This window comes from Equus asinus, chromosome X (assembly GCF_041296235.1).
Source record: "Equus asinus isolate D_3611 breed Donkey chromosome X, EquAss-T2T_v2, whole genome shotgun sequence".
In the NCBI taxonomy this organism is placed as follows: domain Eukaryota; kingdom Metazoa; phylum Chordata; class Mammalia; order Perissodactyla; family Equidae; genus Equus; species Equus asinus.
The window spans coordinates 2,850,549-2,874,112 of NC_091820.1; the positions used below are offsets into that span (position 1 = coordinate 2,850,549).

At 38.0% G+C, this 23,564-nt stretch overlaps 1 long non-coding RNA gene across 1 annotated transcript; it reads left to right on the plus strand.

Moving 5' to 3' along the window:
• The first annotated feature begins 3,778 nt into the window (after positions 1–3,778).
• LOC139042807 (uncharacterized) lies at positions 3,779–10,532 on the plus strand. Its single transcript, XR_011499946.1, has 3 exons — positions 3,779–3,831; positions 4,390–4,467; positions 9,824–10,532. It is a non-coding gene; the product is annotated as an uncharacterized lncRNA (long non-coding RNA).
• The last annotated feature ends 13,032 nt before the right edge of the window (positions 10,533–23,564 follow it).

The following is a 23,564-nucleotide window of genomic DNA, read 5'->3' on the forward strand; positions in this document are numbered from 1 at the left end:
TAAAATATTCTGAACTCAATAAAAAAAATGCAATCAAAAAATCCCTTAGATCTAGTAATGTGCACTTAAGTTTTGTCCATGTCTTTTCACGGCTTGAAAGTTCATTTCTTTTTAGCATGCGTCAGGGAAGTGGGAAAATTCCCCCCTACCGCTTTTCCTTAAGGTTCTTATGGCTGGTCAAATAATCAAAGAGGCAGGTTAGCAAGAGAAAAGCAAACAAAATTTAATAGCATGTATACGTGGGAGAAACCCAGAAGAAACTGAGTAACTCAGCCATCTGGGTGAGTATCCTCAGCAACAGACAAGGAGGACATAGTGATCTGGGACTTCAAAGGGGAGGAAGACAATCTACATAGAGATGGAATGCAAATGTTTGTTAAACAGGTTTTGCTAGGCCCAAAAAATGGGTCTGTTGGTGTCCTTTTATCACACCTATTTTACATCATCCTATAGCTATCACATGATATGAGCTCCTTCCTGGAACAGGCCTTTTGTGTTAAAGTCCTTTAGCCAGTATGAGGGGGGAAGGTTGGATGCTCTCCCTGAGTCTTTTGAGCCTTTATTGTCTTCAGCTCGAAATAGTCTGCACACCAGAGTGGCACAACTTTGGCGGCCTTCCCTGAACCCACCACATGTAACAACATTCCATTATCTGGATGGGCCACAGTTTACTTGTCCATTTATCTACTGAATGATATCTTGGTTGCATCCGTGTTTTGGTAATTACAAATTAAGATGTCCTAAAGGCTACATGGCTTTATGAGTCCAATTATATGACATTCTGGAAAAGTCAAAACCATGAAGACAATAAAAAGATCAGTGGTTGCCAGGGATTAGGAGGGAGAGATGAGTAGGCAGAGCACAGAGGATTTAGGACAGTGAAATTACCCTGTATGATACCACATTGGTGGATGCACGTCCTTATACATTTGTCAGAACTCACAGAAGGTATAATACCAAGAGTGAAACCTAATATAAACTACGAACTTTGGGTGATAATGATGTGTCATTGTAGGTTCATCAATTATAATAAATGTACCACTCTGGTGGGGGACATTGATAATGGGGGAAGCTGCATGTGTGTGAAGGGGCAAGGAGTATATGGGAACCCTCTGTCCCTTCCTCTCAATTTTGCTGTGAACCTAAATCTATTCTAAAAAATTAAATCTATTAAAAAAATGATCTTATCATACAACCCAGAGATCCTTCTCCTATGTTCTTACTCAAGAAAAATGAAAACCAAAAGGCACACAAATATTTGTTCAGGTATACCCCAGACAGCTTAAACTGAAAAGAACTTGGACATCCAACAAAATGTGACTAGACAAAAAATGTAGTGGATACATACAATTAGAATGGGGTTTATTTTTAGAAATGGTTGACACACTGGTATTTGTACTACATGGGTGACAGTCAAAACTATGTGCTGAGCCAAAAAGACAGATACAAAAGAGTGCATGCTGTCTTATTTCACAGATTTGACATTCTGAAATGTGCAATCCAATTCTCAGTGACAGAAAACATATCATCGCTTGCCTAGGGCTAAGACAGAAGGAGGATTTGACTGAAAAAGGGCATGAGGGAAAGTTCTGGGTTTATAGGAATGTTCTGTGATTTGATTGTGATTTGATTCTGGTAAGCATGTGGTTATGCTGACATATATACTTTCTAAACTCATTGAATTGTACATTTTAGATGGATGTAGTTCATTGTCTGTATTACATCACAACAAATTAGACGAAAAATATAAATGACATATTATATATCTATGTAATTAATAGACTGCATAAAAATTGAAATTCAACAATATGCTATTATAAGAGATGCATATTAATTCTAAGAAACCCATAAGTTGAAAATAAATTGATGAGAAAGGTACACTACGCAAACACCAGCCCTAAGAAAGCTGAAGTCGCTGTATTGAAACCAAAGTGAACTTCAGGAATATATGAACACCAGAAATAAAAAGGACATTTCCTAATGAAGTAGGGGTCAATTTATCAAGAAAATATAAAAATATTAAACATGTATGTACACAGTAACAGAGATTCATAATAGATGTAGCACAATTCTGACAGATCTACATTCAAAGATAGACAAATCCATGATTATAGATTCAGATTTCAACCCACGTCTCTCAGGAATCGATATAACAAATAGACAGAATGTACGTAAGTGTAGAGACAATGTGAGCACCCCTATCAAACCAGTTGAAATAATTGACATCTGCAGAACATTCAACCCACAACTGTAGAACACACCTATTTCCAACTGCACATGGAACGTCCACAAAGATAGAGCACAAAATAAATAATAATACATTTTAAAATGTTGAAATTCTATCAAGTTTGTTCTTTGATCAAAATAGATTTAAATTAAAAATCAATGAAAACAATTATCTTGGAAATATTTAAATATTTCACAATTTAAGCAAAATATTTCTGCATAACCCATGGGCCATAGAAGAAAGTAGAAGTATTAAAAACCCAACCTTTTAAAATGTGTGAGATGCAGCTAAACAGTTGCTAGAGGGACATTTACAGCTTTGTATGTTCACATTGGATCTTTTTAAAGGATTAAAATCAATGTTCTTTCTCATTGAGAATCTAGAAAAAGAAAGTGTAAATTAAACCCTGCATAAGATGAAGGAAGGAAACAATAAATACATGAATATATGAAACACTAAATCATTGAGAGGAATCAATAGAGAATATACATGTTTTCAGAATAATTTTGTGTTCTATGCTTTTCGTAGAGGGAAGCCTGAGACCTGGGAAATCATTCTTAATTGTAATATAAGTAAAGAGGTGTGAAGGGAAGAATGGGAAAAGATAGCTTCAGAATAAAAGGGCAGGATGAAAGTTTAAGAGAGAAGATGGAAGGATAGATTGTGATGGGATCCTTCTTAGTGACCAACCACATCACTGGTAAAATTCCTGAAAAAACTACAGGAGTGGACTCCTGGTGGGGACCAGGGAAGGAGAAGTTTTCCACATCAAGACGACTTGTGACACAGAAGCACGCTCCTTTGCACACACTCTGAGGAGGCAGAGAGAAGCATGAGGACAGAGTGAGGGACCTTTTAGAAACCACAGCTGGAGACTGGAAACATTATGTGCAGTCTTTCTGCAAATGTTGATTGATCGCTTTTATAGGTGCTGGATGTAAAGCATTGAGGCAGCTTACAAGACCCTTGTCCTATGAGGTTTCCCATTCGTGTGGGAAAAGGCAGGCAAACAAGTAAATAAACATATACAATGTGCTGTGCGAAATAAAGCAGAGACAACAGCTGAGATAGGCTCATGGGCCTGATGGAGGAAGCCTTATAATGATTGAAGGAAGATGACTCCAGAGAGAAAGAAGAGCAAGGGCAAGCACCATGGGATGACTATGTCCCTGCCACGTGGACATGAAGCAACCATGGGATGACTCTGCCCATGCCATGTGGTCATGAAGCAAGCACTATGGGATGACTATGTCCCTGCCACATGGAAGGGAAGCAAGCACCATGGGATGACTATGGATGACTATGTCCCTGTCACAGGGACATGAAGCAAGCACCTGGGGTGACCATGTCCCTGCCATGTGGAAAGGAATGAGTTATTGTGGGATGACTATGTCCCTGCCAGGTCAGGAGGAAGCAAGCAGAGTTGTGTATCAGGAGTCAAGAGATGAGCACGAGAGAGGAAGTATGTGACGTCAGGGTGGGTCTGGAGGCCAAGTCAGGGGTGACACTATAAGATTCATAGCGACTTTGGCATAAATCAGAGTGACTAAGAAAGAAGGCAAGGAAATTCTGTGAGACCACTGGGACTTTAACAAGAACATTAGGTTGCTTTGCTTAGAACTGCTTGTGGAAGAACAGGAGAGAAAGAGGGATGTCAGTTAGGCAGCCATGTGGTCATTCAAGTGCTAGCCCACAATGGCTGTAATGAGGCCGGTGGGAGGCTGGCAGCACTTGATGAGGGATTAGATGTGGGGTGGAGAGAAAACAAGTGAAGGAGGACTGTGAACGTGGGGCATCCCGTCAGACGTCCAAAGACAGAGGATGGTGGTGGAGAAGTTTTCCCTGGGAAGACTTTGGCATTTTACAAGTGGCAACGAACATCACAAGATCTGTATATATTCAGTGGTCCAGATGCTTGCTTTCTTTGGAACACTTTTGCACAGGCAACAACTTGAAACAGAAGGGCTTTGGAAACTATTGGACAGTCTAGAAAAGATAGAACTTGGAGCCTTTGCATTTTAGTCTGTGCCAAACCTTTTCGTTAACACATTATGGAGAAGTCAGGAAAAATTTCATTTAATCTGTTTCACATAAATTTTAAGAAAAATCTCTGAAATATTTATTTTTCAAATAACAACTGATTTTTTTCTCTCTTCCTTCAGAAAATCAACAACCATGTTCAACCAAGTGCTCTCGTCTTTGAAACAACTGTCTTCTCCATTTGGTGTCTCTCACTAAAGGTATAATATAATTGGAAAGTCCACATAATGTTTAAACTAGACTTACAATTTAAAGTTATTTATCTTTTACACATTGATGTCTAGTCTGTAAATGATAAGAAACTCTATTAGACAGAAAATTGAACACAGTCCCTGCTTCCTGGGATTTAATATTTAAAATATTGATGATTTGGATAAGTTTATAGGAATTTCTATATAATATTGTTCTCTTTACCAGAAGTTCATGGAGATGAATTCAAAGTCAGATCTTTTAATTCTGCTCCTTTGTATAATCATAAACACTCCTGGAAGTGAAGTAAAAATAAATGGTTGTTTATTGAACACAATTTTACGGGGAATGGTTTATAGGAAATTTTCATACATATACGGAGTTTCATTTTTAAAAATGATCTATGCAGAACATTTAAGGGCAATGAAGACAGTCATCAAAAATGCAACTTTTAATAGAACGAAAGAGGAAAAATAGTAGAAAATTGGAGTTTGGGGAACCAACTTCCTTAAATAGAACATCCTGTGTCAGGAGTGAGATTGAAAACAGCTGGGAGTTGTTGGTACTGGCAGTTTGGTGCGATTATTTCATTGAAGATTTTCATATTCAATATAATCTGTAGGTTGCAGGGGAAACGTGGAGAATTATGACAGGGTGTTCATATTGCAGCATTCTCTCTGCTGAGTGTCGTTCAAAGCCTGGTGGTCTGTCCCCAGAGATGTGGATATAATTGCCCACAAGACTGACTGTTATTTTCATGTGTATATACACACGGATGAAAATGTTGAGAGAGTTTTCTGAGTGAATGTAAGTTTAATGCTAAGACCTACTGAGCCATAGCAAAACATACTTTCTTGATCCTAATGCCTGACACAAAATAGCAGTTTTATGGATTTTGAAGTTCTTTTTTCCCCTTGTCAAATAAATTCAGCCCCGGTCTCGTTTGCAAAGACAGTTTATCCAGCTTTCACATCCCGCTGTTCAAAGAAGTTTGTCATCGAGTCAGCATGTGTGTGCTCAAATAGGACCAAACATTCTTCTACTTTTCCTGGAATCAGGGCAACCAAATGGATGCAAATATACATTTAATGGATAAATGCTATGTTCTCATTGAAATGGGAAATCATGTACTCTTTACAGCTTCCATAAAAGAAAAATCCTCTTATAGGCTTAAGGGAACAACGTCACCTAAGACAAGATGTCCTTAGAGAATAATTCGTTACTTGTACAAGTAACAAATTGAACTTGACCACACTTAGTGTACAACTGTAACCACTCAGCTCTCTACAGTCTAGCATCTCTATGGTTGACACACTTATTTAGTTGATTTCTGCTCAACTTCAGCTTTCAGCTTAAATATCCCCACCCATTATTCACTCATTAGTCACTCTTGATGGTTTAACCATTTCCTTAGGCTTAGAAACATGATTATGTGGTTTAAGAAATATATATTTACTACATTTTCAATATTTCACTCTCGAATAATTTATTCTATTATGCTACTTTTTTATTTTGATGATTCCTCTTAACTAAGAAAAAAAGAGTAACAAAACTTCCTTCAGCACATATTCCTCTCCAAATGCCACATTTCTCACTTTTCTTACTACATCCTTCAAGAGAGTTGTTTAGACTCATGGACTCCTATTTCTCCTTTTCATGGTCTCTCTTGAATTCACTCCATAGCCTAGGGCAGAATGTGGCTTATGTAAGGAACGTATATGAGCTGATATATGAAGAGAAGTTTGCCCATGACTGACCAGATTCCACCCACATTTCAATGACTTTTCAGTGACCTCCACATGGCTAAATGCAATGGATAGTGTCAAGTTCTTACTACATGAGACATTCTCCAGCAGGCATGCCATGTGCCACCTCTGAAAAGACAGTTTAAATGTGATTGTGGGGTTTAGAGCAGACTCCTGTTCCCTCACTTTGCCAGGAAAGTGGGCTTGTCCCACATACAGAGCTATTCCTCAGCTTGCACCTTGCAATGAGAAGATATAGAACAGTGGCTTATACAAGCTGCAGCTTGCATGGCCAGGAGGTCAAAATAAATATTGACTCGTGTAAACCACCACTGCTGTTGGATGTTTGATACACCAGCCAAGCAGTTGATAAAATGTCTAACGTATTTGTCACACATGATATGTCAGAATACAAACTCAACACCATGTGCCCCAAACTTACCCAAGCTTAGCTTTCTGAGTCTTAGAAGTCTGCAGACTTCTAAATCTTGTGGTGTTCTTTGACTATTTTTGATCTTTCCCAACTTATCTCCAACGTGCCTGGAGATCATGAAGATTCTATTTCAAAACATTTGCAGAAACCAAACACTAGTCAGTGATATCATTTCCACTCAGACCACCTACCACCCTGTTAGCCATTGCTCTATTCTTTGAAAAGATCTCTGAGTGGTCTCCCGCTCCCCTTTCACTCAGCCCAGCTACTATCAGAAAATCTCCTACATAATCTTGTTCAAAGTGTAAGTTAGAGCACGGCATTTCTGGATTCAAAACCCAAAATGGCTTTCTATTTTGATAAGTGAGAACCCACATTTCTAAAATGCTTATGTGCCCCCTGACAATTCTCCCATCTGTACTTGATTTCACAGGTGTAAAGTGAAGACTCAAGAGATTACAACCAATTATTATTTAAAAGGCTTAGAAATGGTCTCAGTTTCTTTTTTCTGATAATTTTGTTTATGTCTTATCCCAATGTAACAGCTGCATTTGGTCAAGTTACCTGAACTTTCTAGACCTCCGTGTCTTCATCTGTAATTTAGGAATACTAAGGGCCCACACTTCAGAGAGTGGCCATAAGAATCTAAAGAGAAGTCTGCAAAGCGTTTACACCAAGATTTGGTATATATCATCCCATTAAATTCAAAATATTTTCCAATTTCCATTTTATTTTTCTTGGATTCATCTTTAAAAAAATATTTCTAAATTCCAAATGTATGAGTACCTTCTAGTTCTCCTTTGGCTTATGATATACTACTTAACCGCATAATAATCTGTAGGATTTTACTCTTTGTAATTTGTGAGACTTCCCTGAACTTTCAGCAGATAGAAAATTTTGCTTTGCTTTTTAAAGTACAAGCATTCTTCCATGGTTCTGCACAATGTTTTAGATATATTAATGAGTTCAACTCGATGAAGTTTGTTTTCCAAATTGTCTATATCTTCAGTGACATTTTATTGAAGATTCCTATCAGTCCCGAAAGAAGTGTCTTAAAATCTCCCACTCTAGTTTTGGATTCATAATTCTGTCAATATTTGCTATGGTGATGTCTGGATGTCGTGTTTATCACATACACTTTATAAATGTTCTACCTTCTTGCTGTATTTCATCTTTGAGTATTGTATAGTGTTTCTTTTTTATTTTTTCTTCTTGCATCTTTTGTTATGTTGCCTGATATTACTATAACCATAGCAGCTTATTTAAACTTAGTGTTTGTTGGGTTTTTATTAATTTTATGCCAAATGTGCCCACAAGGTCTTCTGGTTCTGAGGTGGATTTCTTTTTAAAAGGCTCACAGCAAATAATAAGTGCATTCCTGAACTTTGCCCTAGGCCTTACGTTGGCCTGTGCAATGGCCATGCAGTGGTGATGCAAGGAGAAACAGGCCAACTGTCCAAAGTGAGCAGCCTAACACCCTATAACCTTGGGAGCAGGAAAAAATACTTTTCTCTGAGTTTATAGGGGAAGGAGGCAGCTGTCCCCTGAAGAGAGCTTCTCCTTACTGCAGCAGTTTGGAATGTAAATGAAATCTCTCCAGGAGCCTGAAAACTCCTGTTTGTTTTGTCCCCTACGAGCGGTTATGAGGTCATGGGATCAGGCCTCCTTGAAGTATAAATACGCCAAGTGGACGCCAGTCCTCTAGGACCCTTGGGGCTTAACCGGGGGAGTGAGTCTGAGCTCTAACCATTTGCCTTTGGGGGAGACAACACAAGTTTTATTCTCCTATTTGGTCACAGCAATTTTTCCCTTTACTAGAGAAACAAATGGCTTCACATCTAATCCTTATGGTATTTGAAAATGTTTCTAGGAGAAATGAAAGCAGACATTTTCTAAGTTTGTATTATATACATCTCAGTGTCCCGGGGGCCTAGAGCTCTGTTTTACAGGAGCACTGAGCAAGCCAGAGAAGTTTTATTTCTTCACAGTGTTTTTATGATTTTCATGGTATATTACTTTTAAATCTTTCTGATCTTTATATCTAAGAAATATGTCTGGTCAATAACATATATTGAACACTTTTTATCCAGTCTGGTTCTCTTTGTATCTTACTTAAGACAGTAGCACATTTTAAGTAATTTTATTATTGTACATCTATGTACTCAAATTCACACACGTATACATTGTGATAGATAAAATACAGGTACATTATATACAATAATATATAAAATTGAATAGGTTTTAAATACCTATACATATAGAATTTCATTGATTATCTTTGTTTTTCCATTTTTTATCCAACTCATTATTTTTCCACTGTTTATATCCCTTTCCAGGGAGTGCAGGGGATATAGACTGTTATTAATCTCATAATGATATGCCTAGGGATTACGGTATGTTATTTACCTCTCAAGGTCTCATATTAACTCAATTTTTAATGTAAGATAGTAAAAGGATATTAAAAAATTTACCTATATTCATTTCAAATACATCATTTTTACATTTATTTTAATTATATAAACATGTTTAAACTCATAATGTCAGTATCAAGGTTTATCTCAGTATTATTTTGGTTTTCTCTTGTATTTGCCAGTCTCATTGATTTTCATTCTTTTCTGCACCCTCAATCTTTCCTCTGATCCATTTCTTCTGTCTCTGTTTCCCTAAATATTGGCACACTAAGACAGACTCTCTAGGTTTTTGATTCTGTGAAAATATCTTTATTTCCCTTTCAATTTAGTAAGTCAGTTTGATAGTAGACTATTTTACTGTATCATTAAGATTTCCATTGTTTTTGTAGAGAATTCAGCGATCCATCCTGTAAGTTCCTACTCTCCAGGCAATCTACCCCCTTTGAACACTTTTTCTCTCAATATATTAAGATTTCCACGTAGTGTTCGGGTGTGCCAGTTTTGCTCAGATAGATCTCCGTGTGGATCTCTTGTCGTCTGCTCTTCTTGGGCTGTGGACCGCTTCTTGAGTCCCTAGCACGATATCTCCCTTCAGTATTGGAAAGTCCTCGCCCTTTACTGTTTCAGATATTGCTTGTGCACCATCTGAGATTCCCTATCCTGCTAGTATTTTAAATACTTGCAAGCTCAATTTTAAACTATATTCTCTTTTATCCATTCCCCTCTCTATTGTAGTCCCATTCTTCTGATTCTTCGTGTTTCATTTTGTCCATAATAGCAATCTTCAAAATAGTCAACATGTGGAAGCAACCCGAGTGTCCACCAATGGATGAATGAGAAACAAGATGTGAGATACATCCCAGGGAATAGTATTCAGCCTTACAATGGAGAATATTCTGACCCAGGCTACAACAAGGATGGACCTGGTAAACGTGATGCTCAGTGAAATAAACCAGTCACAAAAAGACAGATACTGTATGATTCCATTTACATGAAGTCCCTGGAGGAGTCAAGTTCATAGAGACAGAAAAGACAACGGTGGTTGCCAGGGGCTGGGAGAGGGGAAAGGGGAGTTAGTGCTGACAGAGTTTCAGTATTGCAAGATGAAAAGAGTTCTCGAGATTGGTTGCACAGCAGTGTGAATGTACTTATCACCATTGAACTTAAAAAATGGTTACGACTGGCTGGACCCATGGCCAAGTGATTAAGTTCACCTGCTTCGATTTGGGTGCCCGGGGTTTCACCATTTCGCATCCTCGGCTTGGACTGGCACGGCTCATCAGGCCATGCTGAAGCTGCATCCCTCATAGCAGAACCAGAAGGATCTACAACTAGCATATACAACTATGACCTGGGGGGCTTTGGGAAGAAGAAGAAGAATAGAAAAAAGATTGGCAACAGATGTTAGTAAAGATGCCAATCTTTAAAAAAAATGGTTAAGATGGTAAACAAGTTCCATGTATTTTAACAAAATTAACATTTTTTTTTAAAAGGCATCAGAGTTACTAGTCCCTCTTTCTGAAATCATTTATGCTTATACTCCTTCTATTTTCACATCTCTGCTTAAATGCCCCTCCACCACACTCTTCCTGATGTTTCCTTATACTGTCATGAACACCTGCAATCTTCTATGCTGTGGGTTTATCAGCCTATTTTCTGTCTCCCTACTTGGGAACAGAAGCTCTGTGGACCAGTACCTGAGTGGGTCACTGCTTTCTCTGCTACAGGCCAGAATAATGGCCTTCCTCGGGCCTGGGCTCAATAGGGAGCTACTGAAGGCACAGCAACCTTTGGGTTAGCACTTGGGAAACTCCAGGCTTTCTGGACAGCACACATGAGGGTGAATGACTGCAGTGCTCTCTGCTGTAATTTCCAGTGGTTAATTTACAGAAATCTGAAGACACCCCTTCGTCCCAAAGAGGAGGGGCTAGTCTCCTAACACTGTTACCAGATGGCCACAGTTTGGACAGGGTTATCAAGTGGGGTCCTTGAGTGCACATGTATCCTGCTAGGAAGGATTTAAAAAGGAGCTCTCATACATTTCCACTCTGATTTATTTCTGCTCATAGTAGCTCTTTCTTCAATTGTGGGACTAGCTAATATTGAACCATACCTCAGGGGCAGGGGGGAAGCAACCCAGAGTTCAGTGAAGTAAGTGTTGTGATAAAGAGCAATGTTCAGCAGCGTATCATCACAGGAATGCATTGCCCATCAGTCGCCAAAATAAATGCACTCATTGAGACCAAAATAAAGAACTGACACACACTGACTAAATTAAAACAAATGCATGAATAATGGGAGAGACACTGGTGTCTTTCCTTCAGGCAGGAAGCTGCCCCCTCTGACACTTGCAGAAACTCTGGGATATCTCCTCTAGTCCTGCCCTTTCACCCACTTTTATGAGGAAAACCTGTCATTCTTCCTTCTTGGAGTTAGAAAAGCTATCTAACAGGGGTCACAGAGCTTTGCAATTTCTCTTTCCCTCTCTATGTGGATGGATTTGCGGGCTTTTGTGTGGCTTAATGGGCTTACAGGAGGAACAGGGAGGAGAGAATTTCTGGAGAGAAAACTGCAGGAGGAAAGGCGAAGAACCATGCTGCCGCCATTCACATTTGGGGGTCTGAGCCTGCCCCTTCCGTGCCTCAGTCCTTAGAACCTCAGATTGTTCCCTAAGAATATTAAGGTGGAGACTAAAAAATACAAACAGTGGGAATAATAATACCTATTATTACGGTATGCAGCAACGAGTGGGTGCGACTTTGGCTATGCAAGGCAATGACTAAAATCCCTTGGAATGACACAGTGGGATGTGGAATCCAAGTGATTATTCATCAGCTGGGCTTTTTCTAGGATGTGCTTTCTCAATGGGGGTGATATTACTCCTAAAAGGGCAAAAAAGTGGTTCTTCATGGGTGAAAAAACACCACATTCTTGTATCTTCTAAGCCCAGATATCCCTAGTGCACATAGCCAGATATACAGTTATTTGTTGTGTTAAGATTTCATGGGGGTTGGGGCTGGCTCAAAAAGATCTGAAAAGGCTCCTTGGGTGAGGGAGGGGAATGATGGTTATTTTTATGTGTCAACTGGACAGGGCCGTGGAGTAACCAAGGTTCTTACATTTGTTTCATTGTATTCGCCTTAAAGATGAATATCAAGTTCATTTAATTTTGAAGAAACTGACCATGGTAATATTGTCTAAAAAGACCATTATTTTATAGACTGATTCATTGGGTTTCTTAAAAGATACTAACCAGATTAACACCTGTTTTCTCAAAGTTAACTAAGCACTATTCTATGAACTTTCCAGAGATACGAAATCATCGAATATCCATAATAAAGTCAGAGGTATGGATGTACCCAGGACAATCCCAACCCTCATCTCTAAAGGGGACTTCTAAATGGTGTGCCCTCCAGCAAGGCCCCTCACCCAATTCTAAGCCTGGGACACAACTGAAGACCAGACGTTTTCTCAACATATCTTGGCATTTACATTTGTGGTCGACATCTCTCAAAGACCACAACAGAGATCTTTGAGTCCTTCCACAAGGAACAGGGAGGAGATGTGCTGGGACAAGAAGGAGATTTGCTTGACAATCATCTGGGAAAAAGTGAAGGACACGGTTTTTTCTAAGAAGGGATGAATATCCATGCAGGTGTGTGTCACATGAGACATGCAGGCTTGATCCAAACAACCCTGCAGCCAGGTCCTGAACATCTTTTCTAGAAGTGTGGGAAAAATGAGTAATGTGCCCAAGGTCTGAAAGATCTTCAGGATACATCGCTGCCAACCAGGATGCTTATTTTCAGCGTTACAGAATGATCTCTTATGATGACTGACAAGTGGATTCACCACATCCACAGACAAATAGTATATGAAGAGTGAAAAATTCAGAATCTCGCCATCAGGTTACCCATTCTGAGCTCCTTCAGAAGAGGAAACAACAAATGCCTAAGAAATGAAGATTCTATGGTTCACCTGTGGACTTGCTCTTGTTGGCGCTGACCAGATACCTCCACTGAATGAGACCTCAAGGGGCTGGCCCAGTGGCGCAGTGGTTAAGTTCGCACGTTCTGCTTCTCGGCAGCCAGGGGTTTGCCTGTTTGGATCCTGGGCGCAGACATGGCACCTCTTGGCACGCCATGCTGTGGTAGACATCCAACATAAAGTAGAGGAAGATGGGCACGGATGTTAGCTCAGGGCAAGCCTTCTTCAGCAAAAAAGAGGAGGACTGGCAGTAGTTAGTTCAGGGCTAACCTTCCTCAAAAGAAAAAAAAAAAGACAGCGCAAAGGAACCTGAGAAGAAGGTCATCTGTGTGTGTCAATGTGTGTGTCTTTTGTGGTTGTTATATGTGTTTCCAATTTTATGTGCACCTAGCCATCTACCTCCAACTCTATTAATTGGCTCTTTACACAATCCTGCTGTACTTGTCTTATATTATCTATATTATCTATTAATTGGATCCTTATGCATTTCAATTATACCTGAATAAGATGAAGAACAAGCCAGAGAACAGCTGGACTGGAGTTCTGCTTTGATAACAGAGTTGAAACTCTTTCAGAAGTATCTCCATTTCCTTTTTTTACAGTTGACTTGGGTTTTCACATTATTTTATAAATCCTGCTTTGTCCAATAAAGATAATTTTGTGCTGGTGCAAAAAGGAAGGAAACCTCATGACGGATGATGTCAGAGAAAATGAAAAAGAATGAGTACAATTTCTAACAGGAACTTTGCTTTTAGTTTTCAGGAGAATGGGAAATCTCTTACATCGCATCAAGTAACAGAGAGAAGATCAATGAGAATGGACCATTCCAGGAGTTTGTCCACAGTGTTGATTTTGACAGTGTAGACAGCAGAATCAACTTGAAATTTCTTACTAGGTAAGTAAAGATGACACAGAACAAAAGCACACATAAATGCTCAACCCTGAGAGAGGGTCTTTGTGACTTGCACATTTGCAGTGAAATATCTGGATTATGTTCAAGAGTGTGACTCTCTGAGTTGTGTGTTTGGATGGGTCTTTGTAGTGGTTGTGTCAGTTCCAGTACCATCCTCTAGTGAATGTCCTGGAGCATTTACATGGAGAGCAAAGTGGCACAGTAACTCCAATGGAAGCATCTCATTCAAAAAAGAGGGACAAAAGCAGCCAAAAGGGTATAGTGTCCTCCAACCCTACAGTTCCTGACCATTAGCCTGAATCTTTCATGTGGAATTTGTAAAACGTGGTTCATGAAATGCATTCCCCTAAATGGGGAACTGTTTCCTCAAAGGGTGTGAGCAGGTGGATAACACAAAATGTTCTCTATCCTGAAGAACTTACTCATAGCAATTTTTAATCATTTATAAATTCATTAAAGCCTTTCATTGCATTAAGGATTATTTACAGAATGCACACCATATTGCAGGCATTTTATTGAGAACTGAAATGACTTATTTCACTTAGCATAATAGCCTCTAGATCCATCCATGTTGTCACAAATGGTAGGGTTTCATTCCTTTTTATGGATTACTAATATTCCATTGTGTGTGTGTGTGTATATATATATATATATATATATATATATACCACACATTCTTTATCCATTCATCTCTTGATAGACACTTAGGTTGTTTTCATATCTTAGCTATTGGAAATAATGCTGCAATGAACATAGCGTTGCATATATCTTTTCAAATTCATGTTTTTGTTTTCTTCAGATACTCAGAAGTGGAATTGCTGGAATGTATGGTAATTCTTTCTTTAAATTTTTGAGAAACCTCCATACTGTTTTCCATAGTGGCTGTACCAATCTTACATTCCCACTAAGAGTGCACGGAGGTTCCCTTTTGTCCCCATCCTCACCAACACTAGTTATTTGTTTTCTTTTTGATAACAGTCATTCCGACAGGTGTGAGAATGGACATTGATTTGCATTTCCCTGATGATGAGTGCTTTTGAGCATCTTTGCATGTTTCTGTTGGCCAACGGTATGTCGTCTTTGGAAAAGTTTCTGTTTTGGTCCTCTGTCCATTTTGTAATTGAATTTTTGATTTTTGCTGCTGAGTTGTATAAATTCTTTATATAAGATAATAACCCCTTATCAGATATTATATCTGCAAATATCTTCTTCCATTCAGTAGGTTGCCTCTTTGTTGTTGTTGCTGGTTTCCTTCGCTGTACAAAAGCCTTTTTAGTTTGATGTAGTCTCATTTGTTTATTGTTTACTTTTGTTGCCCTTGCCTGAAGAGATATATCCAAAGAAATATTGCTCAGACTGATGTCAAAGAGCTTCACTACCTATCTTTTCTTCTAGGAGTTTTATGGTTTCAGGTCTTACATTAAATCTTCAATCCATTTTGAGTTTGTTTCTGTATATAGTGTAAGAAAGTGGTCCACAACCATTAGCCTCCCTAACAAGGGTAACTATTCTAATGTGCTTACTTAGGGTTTTTTAATGTATCATTAAAATTAGGAACATTTTATATAAATACATATATTTTTAAATTTATATAAAAGTTATACATTTAAAAAAGAACTGAAATGAAGAAGAGAAGATGAAGAAACTTTTTTCTGGGCGGGGTTTCATTGGTCAAAATAGAGTCAGGGATACTGATTTTAAACTAATAATAATAATACTATATATGAAATTTGATAATCATGGCACATATTGGGTGGAAAGAGGGCACCAAAAAATGAAAAATTTTGACAGTGTGGGAATCAAAACAGTTATAGCACAAATATGACATTCGTAAGATGCTTTTGAAGGTGGAATGAGCTTCTCAGAAAAAGTAAGAAAAGGGAGAAATATTGGCATCATCAGAGGCATCCAGTTATTCAACAAAGTGTGTTCAGGAAATAATGAATAGGGCCAGGGAACTATGTAAAAATTAAATGGAGGTCATTGTATAAGGTGAGACTTAGAAAGAAAATTAGAGTGAGTTCTGAGGAATCTTATATGCCAGCGTATTAGTTTTAACTTTCCCTGCGAGACATGGGTATCTATTGAAGCATACAGAAGTAGTCAATGTCTACTTCTTTCTGATTATGCTTGCCCTATGACCCCATGAAATATGGAAGAAACAAGGTCTTGATTCTTAAAGTTAATTCTGAAGTTTCAAATTGACCATATAGATTCATGGCAATGCTCTTAAGCCAAATGAGATTATTTTAGGAATTATACATCAATCTCTCTCTCCTACAGACACACAAAGACACAAAGGAACACACATTTGAAGTTATTGCTAAATTAGTAATACCTGTAATAACATATGCTGACAATCTTGTCCAGAAAGAACAATTATTTCCACACTAACATTTAAGTGCAAGCAAAAGAATCCTAGGATAAAGAAATGAAGTGAGAGAAACTATTGAATCAATGAAATTAGGGCATCCAAAAGCATCAAATGTTGATAAGAGATCTGTTGCCAATAAGATTAAAATATGTATTTATATTGAAGGTGGAAGTTAAAATGTTAATTTTTACTTTTTTCAGTCCTTCAATTCCAGATATAGTCGCATTGAGAAGTAAGGACAGCTTAAGATTTCAAAAAGTTTATCAGTATAAAGAAAGAGGAAATTTGCAAGGAAGCAACTCTAGGAGGAAACAGAAGATTTGAAGGAAACATTTCTATACTTAGAAATACCTGAGCAAACTTACTGGCTGGAAGAAAGTTGTGAGAAAGGGGCCAAAACTAAAGAGAGAGTTATTAATCTGTTTGGAATTGGGAAGAAATTGGACCAGAAGTAAAAGGGGGTACAATTACACCCATGAAAAAAAAATTGAGCACAGATACAAAATGCATTTCTTATAAGAAACTGAATGAAGTCTATTTCTGAAGACCTAATTTGTAAAGATATAAGTGGGATTCAAGAATCTCTCTCTCCCCCTTCACTTTCATACTCTAGTAGCCAAGAGGGCATAGATTCCTCAAACTCTACAGTTCCTACTACTAGCCTGAATCTTTTATGTAGAATTTGTAAAACGTGGTTCACAATTAAGGGAACTGTGTTCTAGAAGGGTGTGAGCAGGTGGATAACACCAAATGATCTGTACCCGGAGGAACTTACTCATAGTAATTTTTAATCATTACTAAATTGAAGCCTTCATTGCTTCAAGGATTATTTATGGTATGCATAGCATACTGCAGTCATTTTCTTAACATCTCAAATGACTTATTTCACTTAGCATAACACCCTCTAGATCCATCCATATTGTTACAAATGGCAGCATTTCATTCATTTTTATAATTGACTAATATTCCATTGCATATGCACACCACATCTTCTTTACCCATCAATCTATAGGTGGGCACTTAGATTGTTTCCATATCCTTCATTAATGTAAATAATGCTCCCATGAACATACAGGTGCACATATATTTTCAATTTTGTGTTTTCATTTTCTTCAGATAAATGCCCAGAAGTGGAATTGCTGGAACGTATGGTAGTTCTTACTTTAAGTTTTGGAGAAACCTCCATACTGTTTTCCTTAGTGGTTGTAGCAATTTACATTCCCACCAAGAGTGCGCGAGGGTTCCCTTTTCTCAACATTCTCACCAACACTCGTTATTTGTTTTCTTTTTGATAACAACCATCCTGACTGGTGTGAGAATGTATTTTTGATTGGCATTTCCCTGATAATGAGTGACATTGCATATCTTTTCATGTGTCTTTTCCCCATCTGTATGTCTTCTTTAGAAAACTGTCTATTCAAGTCCTCTGCCCATTTTTTAATTGGATTGTTTGCTTTTTTGATACTGATTTCTATGATTTTCTTGTGGTTTCCATTTACATTTCCCTGATGGTTAGTGATGATGAGCATCTTTACATGTTTCTGTTGGTCATCTGTGTGTCTTGTTTGGAAAAATGTATATTCAGGCCCTCTGCCCATTTTTTAAGTGGATTGTTTGATTTTTGGTATTGAGTTGTATAAGTTCTTTATATATTTTGGGTATTAACTCCCTATTGTATCTATCATTTGCAAATATTTTCTCCCATTCAGTAGGTTGCCTTTTCATTCTTTTGATGTTTTCCTCTTTTGTGCAAAAGCTTTTTAGTTTGATGTAGTCTCATTTGTTGATTTTTGCTTTTGTTGCCCTTGCCTGAAGAGACATATCCAAAGAAATATTGCTCAGACTGATGTCAAAGAGCTTATTATCTATGTTTTCTTCTAGGAATTTTATGGTTTAGGTAATTTATGGCATTCGTTTTTCAAATATTATTATTAAGCTATTATCTCAAATGTGGCTTACTCCATTATAAATTCATTTATTTTATGCAATTTTCATACTATTTACTTTTCAAAATCCACAACAGTCATTCTTTCCAATAAGGATAACTATTCTAAGGTATTTACTGAGGTTCTTTTTGTTTTTATGTGTTATTATAATTAGGTATATTTTACTTAAATACACATATTTTAAAATGTTTTTAAATATCACTAATTAAAAACAATGAAGAAAGTGAGGACTGGAGCAAAATGGTGGGGTGAGCTGACCCGGGACTCTCTCCCCACCAAAGTACAACAAAGGACTGAAAAAAACCCCTGAATTTCAGCTAATGAACCTAATGCCAGGACTCAGAGACCTACAGTATCAAAAGACAGAGGACGGAGCCCTGCTGCCCACCTTGGAAGAGCTGGAACGGGGTAGGAGAGAACATCGTTCCCTCCCATAGAAACTGGGATCACTGCACGGGTCTCTGAAGGAGCAGGGGAAGGGCTGCGCGACAAGAGGATCGTCTAGGACTAATGCCCCCGGTACAGTGGAGACCCGCTGATGGGGGAAAGCTTCTGTGCGGGGGGACCCCATAAACCCAGGGCCTCGGGAGAACTGAGAACAGAACTGATCGAAGCCAGATCAGTGCGTGAGAGAAACCACCCCCGCTGTGGCAAAACGCACTCTGCGCCGCCATCTTGCCCGAAGACGGAGAGCTCAGAACGTGCGGCACTCGACGCCCATCTAGTAGTGACAGGCTGTAACTGCAACCGAATTCTACCACCATGTGAAAAAACCACTCCTCTACCATCCAGCAATTTATAAAAGCCCCAGACCAGAAGGAAAACAATGAAAACACAGAATTAAGTCCTGAGGACTTGGAATTAGGTAAACTAAGTGATAATGAGTTCAGAGCAGCTATAATCAAAAAACTCAATGAGGTAGAGAGAAAGATAGAGAAACAAGCCAAGTTCTGGAGTTACTTCACAAAAGAGATTGAAATTATAAAGAAGAATCAAATAGAATTACTAGCGATAAAAAACACAATGGACCAGATAAAACAGAATATGGATTCCCTGAATGCCCAGGTAGACTCCATAGAAGAGCAAATTAGCATAATCGAAGATAGACAGGCTAAATGGCTCCAGACAGAGGAAGAAAGAGAACTAAGGATTAAAAGGAATGAGGAAAGTATTAGAGAGAGAGCAGATTCAATGAGGAGAAAGAATTTAAGGATCATAGGAATTCCTGAGAACATGGAAAAGGAAAATGGAGCAGAAAGTGTGCTTAATGAAATTATAGAAGAGAACTTCCTACATCTAGGGATTAAGGGAGAAATGTGTGTAGAGGAAGCTTTCAGATCTCCTAGATCTGTCAATGTAAACAGACCTACTGCAAGGCATATAGTAGTACAAATGGCAAAAAGGAATGACAAAGAAAGAATACTCAGGGCTGCAAGTCAAAAGAGAATAACCTACAAAGGAGCTCATATCAGACTTTCAGCGGATTTCTCTGCAGAAACCTTACAAGCTAGGAGAGAATGGAGTGACATATTCAAAGCTTTAAAATATAAAAATCATCAGCCAAGAATACTCTATCCAGTAAGAATATCCTTCTGATATGAGGGAGAAATTAAATCTTTTCCAGAAAAACAAAAGTTAAGGGAATTTGTAACCAAAAGTCCTCCACTACAAGAAATCCTCAAGAAGGCTCTCATACCTGAAAAAACAAAAAAAAGGGAGAAAGGGGTCACAAACCGCAGGTAGGGAGACAGATAAATAGGATCAGAATAGGATAGCAAATATTCAACCATAGCATTAGGATAAAGGGAAGGAAACTACCAAAGCAAAGACGATCTTATCACTCTAACTACAAACTCATAACACAAGTTGGAACAAGAAGTGAAAATAATAATTTAGGAGGGGAAGAGCAAAGGGACTAAATTAGTCTAGGACAAGTAAGTAAGAGACCACCAGAGAATAGACTATATTATACACGAGATTCGAAATACAAACTTCAGGGTAGCCACTAAACTAAAAAACAGAACAGAGCCACAAAACATAAATGAGGAAAAATCTAAGAAACCCAGCATAAGAAATTGCAGTATCAAAAGGGTAGGATAAAGCACACAGGAAGAGAAAAGCAGGAAAGCCAGATAATGAGCAACAGATTGACAGCTTTAAGTCCACATGCATCAATAATCACTCTCAATGTAAACGGACTGAACTCTCCAATAAAAAGACACAAAGTGGCAACATGGATTAAAGAACAAGATCCAACAATTTGTTGCCTCCAGGAAACGCACCTCAGCCCCAAGGACAAGCACAGGCTTAGAGTGAAGGGGTGGAGGACCATACTTCAAGCTAATAGCAAGGAAAAAAAGCAGGTGTTTCAATTCTTATATCAGACAAAGTGGATTTCAAAATAAGACAGGTAAAGAGAGACACACAGGGACAATATATAATGATCAAACGGACACTTCATCAAGAAGAAATAACGCTTATAAATATCTATGCACCCAGCATAGGAGCACCAAGGTTCATAAAGCAACTATTAACAGACCTAAAGGAAGATGTTAAAAACAACACAATAATAGTAGGGGACCTCAACACCCCACTCACATCAATGGACAGATCATCCAGACAGAAAATCAACAAAGAAATAGTGGAGCTAAACGAAAAACTAAAACAATTGGACTTAATAGACATATATAGATCACTTCATCCTAAAAAGCATAATACATATTCTTCTCAAGTGCACATGGAACATTCTCAAGGATAGACCATATCCTGGGAAACTAGGAAAGCCTCTACAAATTTAAAAAAATTGAAATAATAACAAGCATCTTCTGTGATCATAATGCTACAAGGCTAGAAATTAATTACAAGAAAAAAGGTGAGAAAGGCACAAAGATGTGGAGACTAAACAATACACAACTGAACAAGCAATGGATCATTGAAGAAATTAAAGAAGAAATAAAAAAATACCTGGAAACAAATGAAAATGATAACATGCCATACCAACTCATATGGGATACAGCAAAAGCTGTATTAAGAGGAAAATTCATCGCAATACAGGCACATCTTAACAAACAAGAAAAATCCCAAATAAGCAACCCTAAACTACACCTAACTGAACTAGAGAAAGAAGAACAAATAAAGCCCAAAGTCAGCAGAAGGAGAAAAATAATAAAAATCAGAGCAGAAATAAATACTATTGAAACGAAAAAGGCGGTAGAAAGGATCAATGAAACAAAGAGCTTCTTCTTTGAGAAGATAAATAAAATTGACAAACCCCGAGCCAGACTTACAAAGACAAAAAGGGAGAAAGCTCAAATAAACAAAATCAGAAATGAAAGAGGAGAAATAACAACAGACTCTGCAAAAATACAATGGATTATAAGAGAATACTACGAAAAACTCTATGCTAACAGAATGGATAACCTAGAGGAAATGGATAAATTCTTGGACTCCTACAATCTCCCAAAGCTCACTCAAGAAGAAGCAGACAATTTGAACAGACCAATCACAAGGAAAGAGATTGAAACCGCAATCAAAAACATCCCAAAGAATAAAACCCCAGGACCAGATGGCTTCCCTGGAGAATTCTACCAAACCTTCAGAGAGGATTTAATACCTATCCTTTTCAAACTATTCCAAAAAATTAGGGAGGATGGAACACTTCTTAACACATTCTATGAGGCCAACATCATGCTGATACCAAAGCCTGACAAGGACACCATGAAAAAAGAGAACTACAGGCCAATATCACTGATGAACATAGATGTAAAAATTCTAAACAAAATTTTGGCTACCAGAATTCAGCAAGTCATCAAAAGGATCATACATCATGATCAAGTGGGATTCATACCAGGGACACAGGGATGGTTCAACATCCGCAAATCAATCAACGTGATACACCACATCAACAAACTGAGGAATAAAAAACACATGATCATCTCAATAGATGCAGAGAAAGCATTTGACAAGATCCAACAGCCATTTATGATAAAAACTGATCAAAATGGGCATAGAAGGGAACTACCTCAACATAATAAAGGCCATATATGACAAACCCACAGCCAACATCATACTCAATGGGCAAAAATTGACTGTCACCCCTTGAAAACAGGAACGAGACAAGGATGCCCTCTATCACCACTCTTATTTAACATAGTACTGGAGGTCCTGGCCAGAGCAATCAGGCAAGAAAAAGGAATAAAAGGAATCCAAATAGGGAGGAAAGAAGTGAAACTCTCGCTGTTTGCAGACGACATGATCTTATATATAGAAAACCCCAAAGAATCCATTGGAAAACTCTTAGAAGTAATCAACAACTACAGCAAAGTTGCAGGGTATAAAATCAATTTGCATAAATCTGTAGCATTTCTATATTCTAATAACGAACTAACAGAAAAAGAACTCAAGAACACAATACCATTCACAATCACAACAAAAAGAATAAAATACCTCGGGGTAAATTTAACTCAGGACATGAAGGACCTATATAATGAAAATTACAAGGCCTTTCTGAGAGAATTGGATGACGACATAAGGAGATGGAAAGACATTCCATGTACATGGGTTGGAAGAATAAACATAGTTAAAATGTCCATTCTACCTAAAGCAATCTACAGATTCAACGCTATCCCAATCAGAATTCCAATGACATTCTTGACAGAATTAGAACAAAGAATCCTAAAATTTATATGGGGCAACAAAAGACCCCGACTTGCTAAAGCAATGCTGAGAAAAAAGAACAAAATAGGAGACATCACAATCCCTGACTTCAAAACATACTCCAAAGCTACAGTAATCAAAACAGCATGGTACTGGTACAAAAACAGGTGCACAGATCAATGGAACAGAATTGAAAGCCCAGAAATAAAACCACACGTCTATGGACAGCTAATCTTCGACAAGGGAGCCGAGAGCATACAATGGAGAAAAGAAAGTCTTTTCAACAAATGGTGCTGGGAAAACTGGAAAGCCATATGTAAAAGAATGAAAATTGACCATTCCTTTTCACCATTCACCAAAATAAACTCAAAATGGATCAAAGACCTAAAGGCGAGACCTGAAACCATAAGGCTTCTGGAAGAAAACGTAGGCAGTGCACTCTTTGACATCAGTATTAAAAGGACCTTTTCGGACACCATGTCTTCTCAGAGAAGGGAGACAATAGAAAGAATAAACAAATGGGACTTCATCAGACTAAAGAGCTTCTTCAAGGCAAATGAAAACAGGACTGAAACAGAAAAACAACCCACCAACTGGGAAAAAAATATTTGCAATCATATATCTGACAAAGGCTTAATATCCA